Genomic DNA, 15,585 nt, shown 5'->3' with positions numbered 1-15,585 from the left:
CCTTTCCGAAGTGCCACTCCCGAGGTACGATGTGATTGTTGCCAGAGGAGGGAACCTGTCTGGCATAGCCGATGTTTTACTGGTACCGTGACTACCAGGAGGTGTTTATCAAGAGTTTGCTGGGTGACCCATGGACGCATACGGGGACCGTTAGGCTTCTAATCATGGCTAGGGTTTGTATCATTACGTAGTTGATGTCATTTTCGAGATGAGGGATACAACCTAATGCGCCATAGTAGTATTTATCAGACTTAGTTTTTTTTGTTAGTTGGATAATAAATAAATGAACTGCATCATGAGCATCATGGACTATGTGTATAATTTCTGCAATCATGTATCATAAATTTCTACTGCTATTGACTTGCTTGGATGTGCTTGACCTCACCCCTTACTAAGCGAGTTGGAAAGCTCACCCCACGTATACACCCCTTTTTAGATGATGATTCAAGTATCGTGGTGCTGATGGTGGGTGATCCAGTATCTTCTGGGTTGGAGTATGGTGTGAGCGATTGGTGGATGTCAGAAGCGGAGGAGCACGACCAGGACTGTGCTTGCGACCACTGTGCTTACGCCACACCATGAGATTATATATCATCTTTTGATACTTTTGGATATAGTTCTGAATTGTATATTTTGAGATTATAGTATATGTCATGGATGAATGTAACAGAATAAATCGGTTATTGCTATTATATTACCATTATATGTTTTTCCCATTTTATTTATAAATTTCTCTACTATACTCTGATTCCGCTGCTTATATTGGTTTATATTGTGAGATTGTGAATATGTTAAGGTACTGCTATCAGAGATCCTGGTAGGTGGAAAGACAGGTACGTGTCTTACTCACACCATCGGTATTCCTAATGATAAATTGGGTCTACTTTAAGGTGGGTTGTGACAGTTGTGGTATCAGAGCGTGATGCTCTACCTTAACTCACAGTCTCAACCAAGCTATGATTTTAGGGAAACTATGATTAAATAAAAATATCAAGACAACAATAATAGCAATTGCACATTAGGAGACAAGTATAAGTGTTAAAGTCGTTTCATTATAATCAATAACTTGAATACATAGCTTACACATTTTATAAAATTGAAGTATGGAAAGTAAGAAGTCCTAACTAGCCTAAGACTAGGAAATCAAACAACTAAAGCAAATGACATAATGTAAAAGTTCAACTAAACCTAAAAACATCAAACTCAAATAAAAACATAAAAATGGAAATCCTAAAAGCTATAGGCAGATATGCCACTACTCTTGCTACTGCTGCTGCTGGTGGTTCTGTTCTTGGCCCTGAGCCTGGTTCGGACTATGCGTTCCTAAAGGAGGCACCATGATACCAAGGTGGAAGACCATCGCCTGCATCTATGCCTCTAGGGAGGCCACTCTATTGTTTATAAGATAATAGGTCTTGTCCATGCTCTCGAGGCGATTGTCCATACTTCTCATCAATGACATAGTGGTATCCAGACGGGCCATGACATTAATGAGATCATAGGGCCTCGCACTCCTAGTACTCTGGGATGTAGAAGCTACCATCAAACCCATAGCCTGGGGATCAGATGGTGGAGCCCCACCAACCCTAGCAGCTTCTCCACCTGCCTCACCGACATCGCCACCCTCTACCTTCATGGGCTGCTGACCTTCTCCTGGAATAGGTGTCACCTCCCCCAGATCTATGGTCATCTTCCTCAGAGAGTCTTGGTTGAAGTTTGTGACCTCTTCACCCAAGCATGCCTAACCCTCTAAGTCCTCCCCAAAGCGACGAAAGATGTTAGTCAATATCCTTCAGTAGCATAGGTTCCCTACTCGATAATCCTACCCTTCAGACCGAGTTACCATAATCCACATTAGGAGGTAAGGTAGTCGTATCTGCGCCCCCATGTACATGCAGTATATCACGTAGGCTTGCAGGGCAGACACCTCATTCTAATATCCACAGGTGGGGAGGACATTCAGCTGAATCGCACGATAGACAACATTGGGAGTGGAAAAGTAGTTGACTGAACTGTTCCATCCCTGGGCTTCCTTAGTCAGCATGTCATTAATCTCCTGAAAGGTATCGGGACTCTGAAATTCATATGTCGGAGTTCGAGGTAGGCAATACACTAGATCACCTGTATTACTGATCATCAAAATATTTTCCAGCTGCCCCATGTCAAAGGATATATCCACCCCCTTCACTTAGGAGGTGATCAACATCTCTTCGGTACCCCAGTTCACGCATTCCATGTTAGAGTAGCATAGCCTGACCAGGGTCGGGTAGTAGTATCTGTTGGGTTTTAGGATGCGGTATCACCCGATCTCCTCAAATCATTGACAAAGACAAAATGTATGGAAGTCATTCATCCTCACACAGACTCCTAGGTCGACGTTGCGGTGCTCAAAGAACTCCCAACGGTCTCGCTCAAGCACAAAGAGGAACAAAATTGGGTTGAACTGCTCAGCGGCATCTTGTTTCTCTTATATAAGAGCACGTTAGGTACGTACACCACATCCAGATATTGTTACAAGATGAATCCTAAGGATTTGGAATGGAAAAGCTAGTTAAATGGTTGAAAGCAAAACTCACAGAGAAGAAAATCACAAAAACTAGGTTATAGAGAGAGAAAACATACCTTGGATGTGAATAAGGCTCCAATCGATCGCGAAATAGCGCAAGGAAGGTAGGGAATAGGTAGAAAAGGGCTCCTTGCTATTTTCACACCTTTCTCATAAGAGCAAATAGGGTTTTGTGTGAATAACCTAAGGCCCGAGCCTATTTAAAGGCCATTTAGTGTCACCAGAAACAACCCACTAGAAAAACACTGAGTATGCTTCCGGTGTCTGTTTCCAGAGAAGCAAAAATTAGGTTTTTGGCCTCTATTTTGCCCATGGAAATACCACTGATATTTCCAAAGGATTAAACCATATTTCCGATGGTTTGAATCCCTAATTCTGGTGAATTCAATGAGAAAATAAGTCATGTTAAATTTTCAAACCTAAGTTTTATTTGGGCCCTTGATGATGTGCCTCTTTGTGATGTGTGCGTGATCGGACCTTAATATGTGTGGACCCCACTTATGCATACCCTAACCCTAATGTTGACTGTGGTATACGTGTGGGACCCATTGTGGTATGTGTGTGGGACCCGTTGTGTATGTGTGTGTTCCAATTACATTTAACCTTGTTTATGTATGGGTACTAATCAGATTCCTTCACAGGAATCATGTCACGTCAGAACACCCGATCCCGATCCTGATCTCGATCCTGATCCCAATCAAGCCCGTTGCCTCCGGCTTCCCCTACATAGAATCGAGGTAGACCCCGCAATACACCTCCGGCCCTGCCCGTACTTATGACTCAGGATGTGGCATCCATTATGAATAACATGATGCGGGAAGTGGAAGAAAGACAGAGTCAGTTTATGGCTAGGATCGATCACAAGATCCAAACGTCAATGGAAGCCCGTAATAGATCAGCCGCACCTCCTACTCCATTGGCACCCGTTTCAATCCCTACTGGATTGGCTACCCTTCAAACATCTTGTGGGGCACAGGTGCATGGGCATGTGCAAGATCCGATGCCAAAACAAGCTCAAGTCCATGTAGAGGGTTGGACAGACTTGACAAAAATGATGGAGAAATTTCAACGGCTTAGGCCCCCATGTTTCTCCAAGGTGGGGCAAGACCCGTTGTATCCATTAAGATGGATTGGTGGGATGGAGAAGGTTTTTAGACTGATGGGCTGCACCGATGAGCAGAAAATTTTATGTGCTGGCTATCAGTTACAGAATGAAGCAGATGATTGGTGGAGTGCCACCAAGCCTATTCTGAGGGCTAGTAACCCGAACCCTACTTGGGCAGACTTCAAAGGGGCCTTCTTTGAGAATTATTTTTCAGAAAGCTTCTGAGATAGGAGAGAGAGTGAGTTCCCTCAGTTGGTTCAAGGTTCCCGGTCTGTGCTTGATTATTAGCAGCGCTCTGAGGAGCTATTCCATTTTTCTCTTAAGCATCTGAGAGGCGATAGAGCCAAGGCAAAGAAGTTTGAGAAAGGGTTGAGGCCAGGTATTGGGTTAACCACTGTGGGGTTGAAACTATAAACCTATGCTGAGGTGGTCCAAGTGGCCAAGTCTATTGAAGACCGGCATAGGGATAACTACACAGCTCAGCAAGGAATGGAAAAGAGGCCAATGGGATCTACTGATTCTAGAGGAGGCAGCAAACCTTTCTAAGTGCCCTACGCTAACCCAACTCCAATGCAGTTTAGGAGGCCTAATGCTTGTCAGACTTTCCAATCCTCCCGATCTAGTGCAGTATCATCATCTTTGGGATCAGGCCTGAGATGTTTTCATTGTGATCAGTCGGGCTATATGGCAAGGACCTGCCCCCACTGAAGGCTAACCCTACACTATGCCACCTAGGCCCCCAGCAAACATATTCAGCCCCTAGGCCAGCATAGCCCCTACAGGGCCAGAGATCACAAGGCAGAGTGTTTGCTATGACTGCAAAAGATACTGAGGCTGCACCGGTGTAGTGACAGGTACATTATTGATATCCTTATTGTCTGCACATATGCTATTTGACTCAGAAGCCTCGTATTCATTCGTGTCACCGACATTTGCAAAGAAGATGAAAATTCCACCTAAGGGACTGACTCAATGTTTGGCTGTGAGCAGCCCTACAGAAAGTGTGGTGGATTTGAACTATGTTTATGAGCTTTGTCCAGTGACCATAGGTGACCATGATTTGAATGCTCACTTGATCGAGTTGGATATGACCGACTTCGATGTGATTTTAGGAATGGACTAGTTGTCCATATACAGAGCCAGTGTGCTATGTGCAAAGAAGGCTATCATTTTTAGACCTCGTGATGATGATGAGTTTGTGTTCTAGGGGGATAAGCCCAAGAAACCCAAGAAAGTTATCATATCCACACTCCAGATGAAGAAACTATTGGATAAGGGATGTCAAGGCTACTTAGCATCTGTGATGGATACTGAGGTGGAGATTAGGCCATTGACTGAGCTAGATGTGGTGAGGGAATTTTCTGATGTATTCCCGAATGAATTGACAGGTTTGCCACCAGACCGAGAGATGGAATTTGCTATAGACCTACTCCCCAGTTCGGTACCAGTGTCAAAGGCCCCTTACCGTATGGCCCCCATAGATTTGAAAGAATTGTAGGTGCAACTTTAAGATCTTCTGAATAAGGGATTTATTAGACCTAGTGTGTCTCTATGGGATGCACCGGTCTTATTCGTCAAGAAGAAAGACAGAAGTATGAGATTGTGCATTGATTATCGAGAGCTTAATAAGCTAACCATTAAGAATCGGTATCCTTTGCCAAGGATAGATGATTTATTTGATCAGTTATAGGGAGCAACGGTGTTCTCCAAGATCGACCCTAGATCGGGCTACCACCAGCTCAGGATCAAGGATAGTATGTCAGTAAGACAGCCTTCAGATCAAGGTATGAACAGTATGAGTTCTTGGTAATGTCATTTGAGTTAACCAATGCACCGGCTGCATTTATGGATTTGATAAATTGAGTATTCCAAGATGTCTTGGATAAGTTTGTGATAGTATTCATTGATGACATTTTGGTATACTCTAAGAGTGCAGAGGAGCATGTTGTTCACCTGAGGTTGGTACTGCAATAACTGTGGGAGAATCAACTTTATGCTAAGTTCAGCATGTGCGAGTTTTTGGTTGTCATAGGTGGCATTCCTAGGCCATATTGTTTCAGCAAGGGTATAGAGGTTGACCCAGGCAAGGTGAATGCAGTTCTAGAATGGGAGATTCCTAAGAGTGTAGCAAACATACGTAGTTTTCTAGGATTGGCCGAATACTATAGGAGGTTTATTGAGAACTTCTCTCGCATTGCTACTTCGATGACCCGACTCACATAGAAGGGCGTAAAACTTGAGTGGTTTGATGCTTATGAGAAGAGCTTCAAGGAGCTAAGGCAAAAGTTGGTATAAGCTCCAGTTTTGACTATTACGATCGGTACAGGTGGTATGGTTGTTTATAGTGATGCCTCCAAGCTGGGATTGGATTGTGTATTGTTGCAGCACAGGAAAGTCATGACCTATGCATCTCGTCGGTTGAAGGATTATGAGAAGAACTATCCCACCAATGATTTGGAATTGGCAGCCATGACTTTTGCACTGAAAATCTGGAGACACTATTTGTATGGTGAGAAGAGTGAGATCTTCAGTGACCATAAGAGCCTCAAGTAATTCTTCACCCAAAAAGAGCTCAACATGAGGCAGAGGCATTGGTTGGAGCTGATGAATGATTATGATTGTACTATTCACTATAACCCAAGAAAGGCCAATGTGGTAGCTGATGCGCTTAGTCGAAAATCCCAGTCACTAACTTTGGCATCACTGACCACCAATGAGTATCTCCTAGAGGAGGCCTGGAAGCTAGACTTGATGCTATTAGTAGAGGGTGTCACCTTGTCACTATCAGCATTGGTGGTACAACCTATTCTGGTAGATAGGATCACTGCAGCTCAGGTTACTGATGCAGAGCTATAGAAACTGATAGTTGAATACCAGGAAGGAACCCAAAAGGACCCAAATTTCTCAGTGACTGAAAGTGGGATCCTCAAGTTCAAAGGGAGGTTATGTGTGCCCAGTGATGGTGAATTGAGAGACATAGTTTTGAGAGAGGCACATAGCTCTTCATACTCTATTCACCTCGGCAGCACTAAAATGTACAAGGACCTCAAAGGCTCCTACTGATGGAGAGGAATGAAGAAGGATGTGGCCACGTATGTGTCTAGATGCCTCACATGCCAGCAAGTCAAGGCTGAGAGACAGAGGCCCCATGGGTTATTACAGACCCTTCCTATTCCAGAGTGGAAAAGAGAGAATATTACCATGGACTTCATCACGGGCCTACCTCATACACAGAAGGGTATAGATGCCATTTGGTTAGTTGTGGATTGCTTGACCAAGGCAGGTCACTTTATCCCAATCAAAGTTACATTTTTCATGGACAAGTTGGCCAAGTTGTATGTCGATAACATCATCTTTGATCGAGATCCCAGGTTCACTTCCAAGTTCTGGACCTGTGTGCAAAAGGCCATGGGCAAACAGTTGGCTTTCAGCACTGCCTTTCACCCTCAGATCGATGGTCAGTCAGAAAGGACTATTTAGACATTGGAGGACCAACTCCGAGCATGTGCCTTGGATATGAGTCATAGTTGGGATGAGCACATTTCTCTTATTGAGTTCTCCTATGACAACATTTATCAGGCCACCATCGATATGTCCCCATTCGAGGCACAGTATGGCAGGAAGTGCCAGACTCCACTCTATTGGGATGAGGTTGGTGAGCAACCTATTTTGGGTCCAGACTTGATATAGGCTACCAGTGAGAATGTGAATTTGATCAGAGAAATCATCAAGGTAGCTCAATCCGGGCAAAAAGTTAAGCAAATGTTAGGAGGAAACATCTAGAGTTTGGTGTTGGAGACAAGGTCTTCTTGTGGATCTCCCTAGTTAAAGGGGTGATGCGGTTCAGTAAGAAGGGAAAGCTTAGTCCAAGGTTTATAGGACCGTATGATGTACTGGAGAGGATCGAATTGGTAGCTTATCGGATAGCTTTGCCACTAGAGTTGGAAGGTACACATGATGTCTTCTATGTATCTATGTTGAGGAAGTACATTTCTGACTCGACTCACGTCTTAACTTACATACCCCGTGAGCTGGATGAGGACTTTGCCTAGGTGGAGTATCCGGAGAAGATTGTTGACCGAAAGGACCATGTTCTTCACAATTGCACCATTTCCTTCGTCAAGGTGAAATGGAAGAACCACCCCGAACAGGAAGCATTCTGGAAGCGAGAAGACGATATGATGAAGCAATATCCTGGATTATTTGATATGTCATGTATGTTCAATTTCGAGGAGGAAATTCTTTTGAGGTGGGTGGAGTGTTACACCCGTGCCCTAATCCAGTCAAATTTAAATTGTTGTGACAGGCCTCGGATCGGAGATTAGAACTACAATTGGGTTTTGGCTCATGGTTATGCATTACAAAAGGGGTAGAGATGACCCCATGTGTTCGTGCATTTCATGCCTATCTAACTGGAGGGGATTCATACCTTCCGATCCTAGACGGTAAGTGACTTGACTCCCCACACTTGAATTCTGGCATACATCATAATTACCGAGAATCCTTGGGCATGATCGAGGGCAACCACCCGTGCGAGACCAACCCTGGGACAGCAAGCTGTCTTGGGCACCGAAAATAAGCCACTGGAAGTATCCTAGGAATGAATCCGGTGCCTATTTTTGATGGGTCCACTAGTTGCTATCGAGGTTCTGATACCCATGGGTCCCGTCACTCACATCATAAATGGTTCCAGATGATCCCAAATCATCCTCCACATCTTCCTCTTGAGGTGAACACCTTATGGACCCAATTGTGCGGGTCCTCATGCCCCGAAACTCGTTGTAATCCGATTGGTTCAAAAGAGGCCCAAACCAAACGGACCTTAAGGGCCAACTTAAGTTATAAGTTGGGAAATGAGGATTCATTCTGCATTTCTCTTGTGCCCAACAGAGGAGAGGAGAGAAAGAATAGAGGAAGGAAGAAGAAGCGGAAGGAGAAGGGGATTGAAGGCCTACCTTAGTGTCGGCTGCGGCCTTATTGCTGGAATCGTCGTCAGAGGTAAGTATAACCTCCCATGCCTCTCTCTCTTCATTTTTATAGGAAAGGCTAGGTATGGATGGAATATTGGTGTACACACCATGTTAGGGTTGTAGGATGGGTGTTCTACCCTCCTGGTGTTGTTACCGAGCTCGAACCAAGCCGGGTGAGCTCCGGTAACATGTAATTCCAAAAGACCAACTAGGGTTTCGATCGTTCGATCGATGTATCTCCCAAATGGCTTGATGAAAATAGAATTTTCTTGACTTAGAATGATGCCAGAAACATCTCCTACAAACTCTATGGAACAAATCCTGACAATCGGGCCCGAGCTGGGAAGCCCCAATTCGAGTTGGACCTTTCTATGTCCACCAAAAATATGACACATGAAGCACTGTAGCTGTTTCCGATGGGTTGTTTCTGGTGGATAAATGAGCCTAATGTGCTCTCTGTCACCTCCACCAGAAACAAGACTAATATTTTCGATGGAAATGCTATGTTTTCGGTGGGTGTTTCCGGTGACAGTACTGTCACCTAGTGACAGAGTCTGTACATTTTTGGGGTGACCTGTGTGGGTCCCTCTCAATGTTTTCGAAGCATACTGATGTATGATTCCCTTGTGTATAGGACAGTGATGCACACGTGCCCCGAATCCAAAATTGAATTGATCGATCGGTGGCCATACTTGAACCCAAACACAACTGATCGTAAAATAGGTGAGGGATGGATTGTGTTGAATTTTGAAATGTTTATTATTTATTAAATTGCTCACATGCTTAGAATTATAGTTTAATTGAAATTGTCATTTTACGATCATGACATGAATTATATAGAATGTATGACGGGATCCAGTGTAGCCGACATGGTATCGATACTGTGATCGTCGTATGTATGTTGGATGTGTGTGTGTGTGAGACAGAATCCGACATGGCCGAGGTGGTACCAATGTCGTGATTGCCGTATGTATAATGCATTCATGCATTGATTATGTGCATTAGAGTTATTTGTAGTCGCGGGTTACACTTTGTGGCCAAAGTCTCGGTGGTATCAACATTTGAAAATGGATATGCTTCGTGGCCGAGGTCTTACTGGTGTTGCGTAGTTCATACTCAACTGCTATTTGTATGTTAGATTAGGTAAACGATCTCGGGTTTCACTTTGTGGCTAAGGTCTCGCTGGTATCATGTACACAAGATTGTATTTGGAGATGGATTACACTTTGTGGCTGAGGTCTCTCCATATCGTGTAATCCATACTAATTGTATCATTATGAAGGCATGTAGTATATATATGGTTAGTTATCACTCCCTATGCTACGTACCCTTGTCAAAAGGGGTTGAAGTGTTGGATAACCCATTGTAGTATATTTGATGAGCCTTTCTGAAGTGCCACTCCCGCTGTACGATGTGATTGTTACCAGAGGTGGGAACCTGTTCGGCATAGCCGATGTGTTACCGATATCGTGACTGCTAGGAGGGTATTACCAAGGGTTTACTGGGTGACCCATGGATCCATACAAGGACCGAAAGACTTTTAATCATGACTAGGATTTGTATTACTGTGTAGTTGATGTCGTTTTCGAGACTAGGGATATAGCCTAATGCGCCGTAGTAGCATTTATCAGACTTAGTTTGTATTGTTAGGTAAATAATAAATAAATGAACTGCATCACGAGCATCATAGACTATGTGTTTAATTTCTGCAATCATATATCATAAATTTCTACTACTATTGACTTGCTTGGATGTGCTTGACCTCACCCCTTACTAAGCGAGTTGGAAAGCTCACCCCACGTATACATCCCTATTTAGATGATGACTCAAGTATCGTAGTGCTGATGGCAGGTGATCCAGTATCTTCTGGGTTGGAGTACGGTGTGAGTGACTGGTGGATGTCAGAAGTGGAAGAGCACGACCAGGACTGTGCTTGCGACCACTGTGCGTACTTCACACCGTGAGATTATATATCATCTTTTGATACTTTTGGATATAGTTGTGAATTGTATATTTTGAGATTATAGTATATGTCATGGATGAATGTAACAGAATAACTCGGTTATTGCTATTATATTACCATTATATGTTTTCTCCATTTTATTTATAAATTTCTATACTATACTCTGATTTCGCTGCTTATATTGGTTTATGTTATGAGATTGTGAATATGTTAAGGTACTGCTATCAGAGATCCTGGTAGGTGGAAAGACAGGTACGTGTCTTACTCACACCATCGGTATTCCTAATGATAAATTGGGTCTACTTTATGGTGGGGTGTGACAGTGGAGGTGTGAGTTGTAGATGGTGGGGGTAGGGTGGGACAGGGTGAGAGCCAAGAAGGGAGCAGATGAGAGAAGAGAGAGAGAAGAGAGCTGGGAGGAGAGAGATCGAGTTGTTGTGTTACTTTGTCGGAGTAGGAGGAAGAAGGGTGTGTTACTTCGTCATCATCACCGTTGGAGTAGAAGGAAGAAGAGAAGACAAAGATGGAGAGAAAGGTGTGGGTCCCACTTCTTATATTAAATATTTGAAGAAAAAAAAAAAAAGCAAATGAGAGTTCGACACGATATGAAGTCTTTCCCTCTTTCCAACAAAATCGTATAGTATTTGCTAGTATTTCTCCCTCTCTTAATGTATTTAAAATTAAAATAATAACTATAAATCCAATGGTTAAAATCAAATTGTTGAAATCTAACGGCCAACAAACGTTAGCATACCTAATTCCTAGGTGACCCGCTAGCATACCTAACCCTTGCCCTATTGTTACATATGAATTTTCACTATAGGAATTAGAGTTTCATGATTTTTCTCATTGTTCATGCATTAGGATCAAGGTTTGCATAGTTAGGGATATATATCTTCAATTGTATTATTATATCATTATTTACATTCTGTATACTAATATTTATCTTATAGCCAAATCTTCGGGTATGTGTTTCCAAATGTACTTTTTCATTTTCAGTATTTTATTTCGTGTACAATAGTTCAAGCATGCACTAGATTAGTCTAGCTAAGTAATGTAAAGACCGACTTGAGTGTTTAACATCTTCTTTGGACATTAATAAAGGCTTATACCTAGGTCGATAGTTTGACTCTCTCCATTGGACAAGTCATGAAGTCATTATTTCTTTTGTGAGTCGCAAACCTTTATGTGACACCCAAGAATACAGTAAATGCATCAAACTCACCTGGGAGATTGGTGAGGTGTCTCCACCAAGAATACAATAAGTATCAGAGATATTTAGGAAATCGATGAGGGTGTGTAACCTTAACATTGCCTAGGGGGAGGTTACTGAACTAATTGATAATATTTAACCTTCTTAACATAACACAACGCATTGTAAAGACTTGAGGCCTATGGACCAAAGAGGATATTATTGTGCCAAGGTTAATGGGTAAGGGCGTTACAGAAATGTGACACCCAAGAATACAGTAAGTTTACTGAACCCACCTGGGAGATCGGTGAAGTGTTTCCATTAAGAATACAATAAGTATCAGGGGTGTTTGGGAGATCGATGAGGATGTGTAAAGTTTAGTCCTGCATTGCCTATGGGAGATTGTTGGACTAGTTGATAATTTCTAACCTTCTTAACATGGCACAACACGTTTTAAACCTTGAGCTCATTGGACAAAGAAGATAATATTGTACCAAAGTTAAACCAAAGTTAAAGGGTCGGGCGTTACACTCTTATCTAGGTATCGGTTCCTTATTTAAAGGACAAGTATGCACCTAGGGGCTTTAGAGGAGGGCCTTTGGGCTGCTCACAATAGAGTGGAAGACAGTGGTGAGAGGTGGTGGTAGGGTGAAGGGTGGGGGAGAATGTCAGAGAGAGAATGCAGGAGTAAGGTGCCACCAAAGGGGATTATGAGATGGCAGAGGAAGGTTTTAGAATTAACAGGAGAGAGAGTTGAAAGTTTGCTTTCCTAGGTGAATAATAAAAGAAACTTTTGAGTAGAAAAATTTAGAGGAGGTGAACACCATTGACTTGCTCACAACAAGGTATGTCCCTGAAATAAACCGATGATTTATGGAAACCCAAATTTAAATAAATAAATAAAAATAACAAATAGGAGAAATTTTCTTATGTAGAATCAGGAATTCTTCTTTTGCAATCGTCAATATAAAGCTATCATAAGCACTATTGATGCCATTTAATTAGTCCACAAATGGTCTGCAGTAATAGAGTATGATTTGCTGCTATTGCCACCTTGTTTTGAATGTGGACATCAGTGGACAAACCACATCAACTAGGAGAATAGGGTAAGACTTGGACCCGGTTCAATCAGGTCGGCAATCCTATTCAAATCCAAGTAGAATAGGGTGTGCTAAATCCATGGATATCACCTTTTGACAAAGTATGTATAACCCAGCACGATGGTGCCGATGCCTGGCCAAAATGAAATGACTTTTCAACAAATCCGAGTCCAATGAGAATGAGCATTCATAGTAATCTATGTGGTGTGGAACCTCAGACACTGAATTTAAGGATTGGTCAGAACTGAGTTGTGGGATCACTCAGGTTGGGTTGACAAGGTCTAATGTCAATGGATAATAATGGCCGACAAAAGATCTAAAGCACTTCATACCTCCATTAATCTACCTTTCCAATGCATGTGCTTCTCTGCATGTACTCTTGCAATAAAAAAGATGAAGAAATATAAAGAGTTGCATATTAATATTTCTCTTTTTTCCCATTTCAAACTTTTAAAACTTAAATTTATGTTTTTAGATTCATTCATGTCATGGGAAGAGCTACCTGAAGCTTCAGGAAGATCTCCACTACCATTGCGGTGCCCACTCAAAATTCTTGGTAGACTCAGTCTACTGCAATTTCTCTTTTTTTTTTTTTTTTTGGCCCACTCAAAATTCTTGGTAGAACTCAGTCTACTGTAATTTCTCTTTTTTTTTTTTTTTTTAAAAAAAAAAAAAAAAATATTACATGATCGTGTGGCCCCAACATCAACATGTGGGTCAATGAAAAGGCGCATAAAGACATTAATAGACGGTGGGTTTTTCTTCATTTCGTCTTCCCTCTGTGTTAGGAGTAGGAGCCATACAATCAGGTAATTTTTTTTTTTTTTAATATCAATTACTAAGACTTGATAGTTAAGTTTGACTTTAATATAGAAATCTAATAATCTTGTGGATGTGTTTTTTACTTTTGAGATGGGTGGGATGGTCAGCCAAAATGAAGGGTCAAGGTGCAGCCAGCAAGGGCCAGTATTGTATCAAAATACATCTTTATGTGGAATGGTAAGCAGCTAAGAGCATCTTTGATGTGTATTATTTTATTGTGAGGTCCCCCACAGCACGGCTTAGTATTCCACTACCCCAGTTTGGGAATGGGTTCCACTACAGGGGAGGGCCCACTTATAAGTTTTGTTTAATGGGCGTGCTTCTCTGCGCTTTCTTCGGACTAATCAATACATAAACAAGGGTCCTTAATCCGTATCATTTACATTCAAAAGAGGGAGAAATCTTCTAAGAAGATAATTGTTTTATAAAAATATGTTTTTTTTTTTTATTCTAGTAGAAAAAAGAAAAAGCCCAAGAGGTACCTATGCTCAGACATAATAGAGGGTGAAATGATCGTCTCACACCTCATGAAAGATGGAAATTATGCCAGTGTTGATGCTTCTACTAGTGCTCCTATTGACCCATGCACTGGTGTATGGTCTACATTGCATTTTAAAGATTCCACTGTCTTTTTCAATATTATTTATTGGACAAGGGATTGCACACCACCTATTTTGGGAATGAGGATGGCATAATCATTCTAAAAATAGAGAAAGACGTAATAATGAGGTCAGGGCATTTACCCATCTGTGGGTTGCTTAGATAGTTAGGGCGAATTGGAGATTGTGTGGATAGGCGCACGGTCTCAGGTTCGAATCCCCATCTATGCATCTACAATTTAAGTGGAGACCGTGGCAGTGGGTTGTTGCGCTAGTCTCCCCGAGTAATAGTCAAGGTGCGCGTAAGCTGGCCCAGACACCTTGGTTAACAAAAAAAAAAAGTCAGGGCATTTTTAATACTCCGCACCACATCTGCTTAGTGAACATTTCTTATAGAACATTTTCCAGTGTTCGTAATCTAAATGTGACATGAGTTTCATATCCGTATGTACATAATTTCGTATTGACAAAGTTCTTTTTTTTTTCTATTTTTGGCCTGACTAGTCTTGCGGGCCCATACTGACCCGACAACCACATAGATCGGGTCATACCAGAGTTGAATGAGAAACATTCAACTTTCATCAAAAGCACTAAAGAGCCCTAAGCACCTCGTGTGAGTGGCCCTAAGAAGGTAAGAGGAATCGAACCCAAAACCACCTGCTTCTTGAGGCAAAGGTCCCTTGCCAACTCGACTACCTTCTTAGGGTTATATTAATAGAGTTGCCCTCACAATAAAACTCCTAAAATGCTCTGACCTTTCCCTCTCATCTCCCTGTGTCTTTAAATGTTGGATGCATTAATTCTCAAAGAGCCCTAATGAAGCACTACAAACCTAACTGCAACCCCACCTGCAACACTCTTGGTTGGCATCAATAATCAAAGTATTCATATTCTTTGTTGGTGTATGATGTCTTGTATTTCGTCACAGTTTAATCAAAGGAGTACTGGTGCAGCACCTCGACAGGCAGGACGGCGGTCCCTATTCTTTAATGCAAACAATATTGAGAGGTGTGAAGACGAGTGCTATAACCCTATTCTACATTGATAGTGAAGCAGAATCGCATCTCACCGAGGACGTAAGCGATCTTGCCGAATCTTGTAAACTTGTGTGCATTGTTTGTTCTTGTTTTTCTATTATCTTCTGCATCGTTTTAGGGTTGCGTTTCTACAATTCTTCGCATATCATATCTCTTCTTTTTGTGAGACTAAACGAATCACAGTAGATGTTTCCACCATGCCAATGCCCAAAATGCTTAAAGGCTTTAGGA

Source organism: Macadamia integrifolia, chromosome 7, assembly GCF_013358625.1.
Source record: "Macadamia integrifolia cultivar HAES 741 chromosome 7, SCU_Mint_v3, whole genome shotgun sequence".
In the NCBI taxonomy this organism is placed as follows: domain Eukaryota; kingdom Viridiplantae; phylum Streptophyta; class Magnoliopsida; order Proteales; family Proteaceae; genus Macadamia; species Macadamia integrifolia.
Note: the sequence above shows the minus strand (reverse complement) of the source record.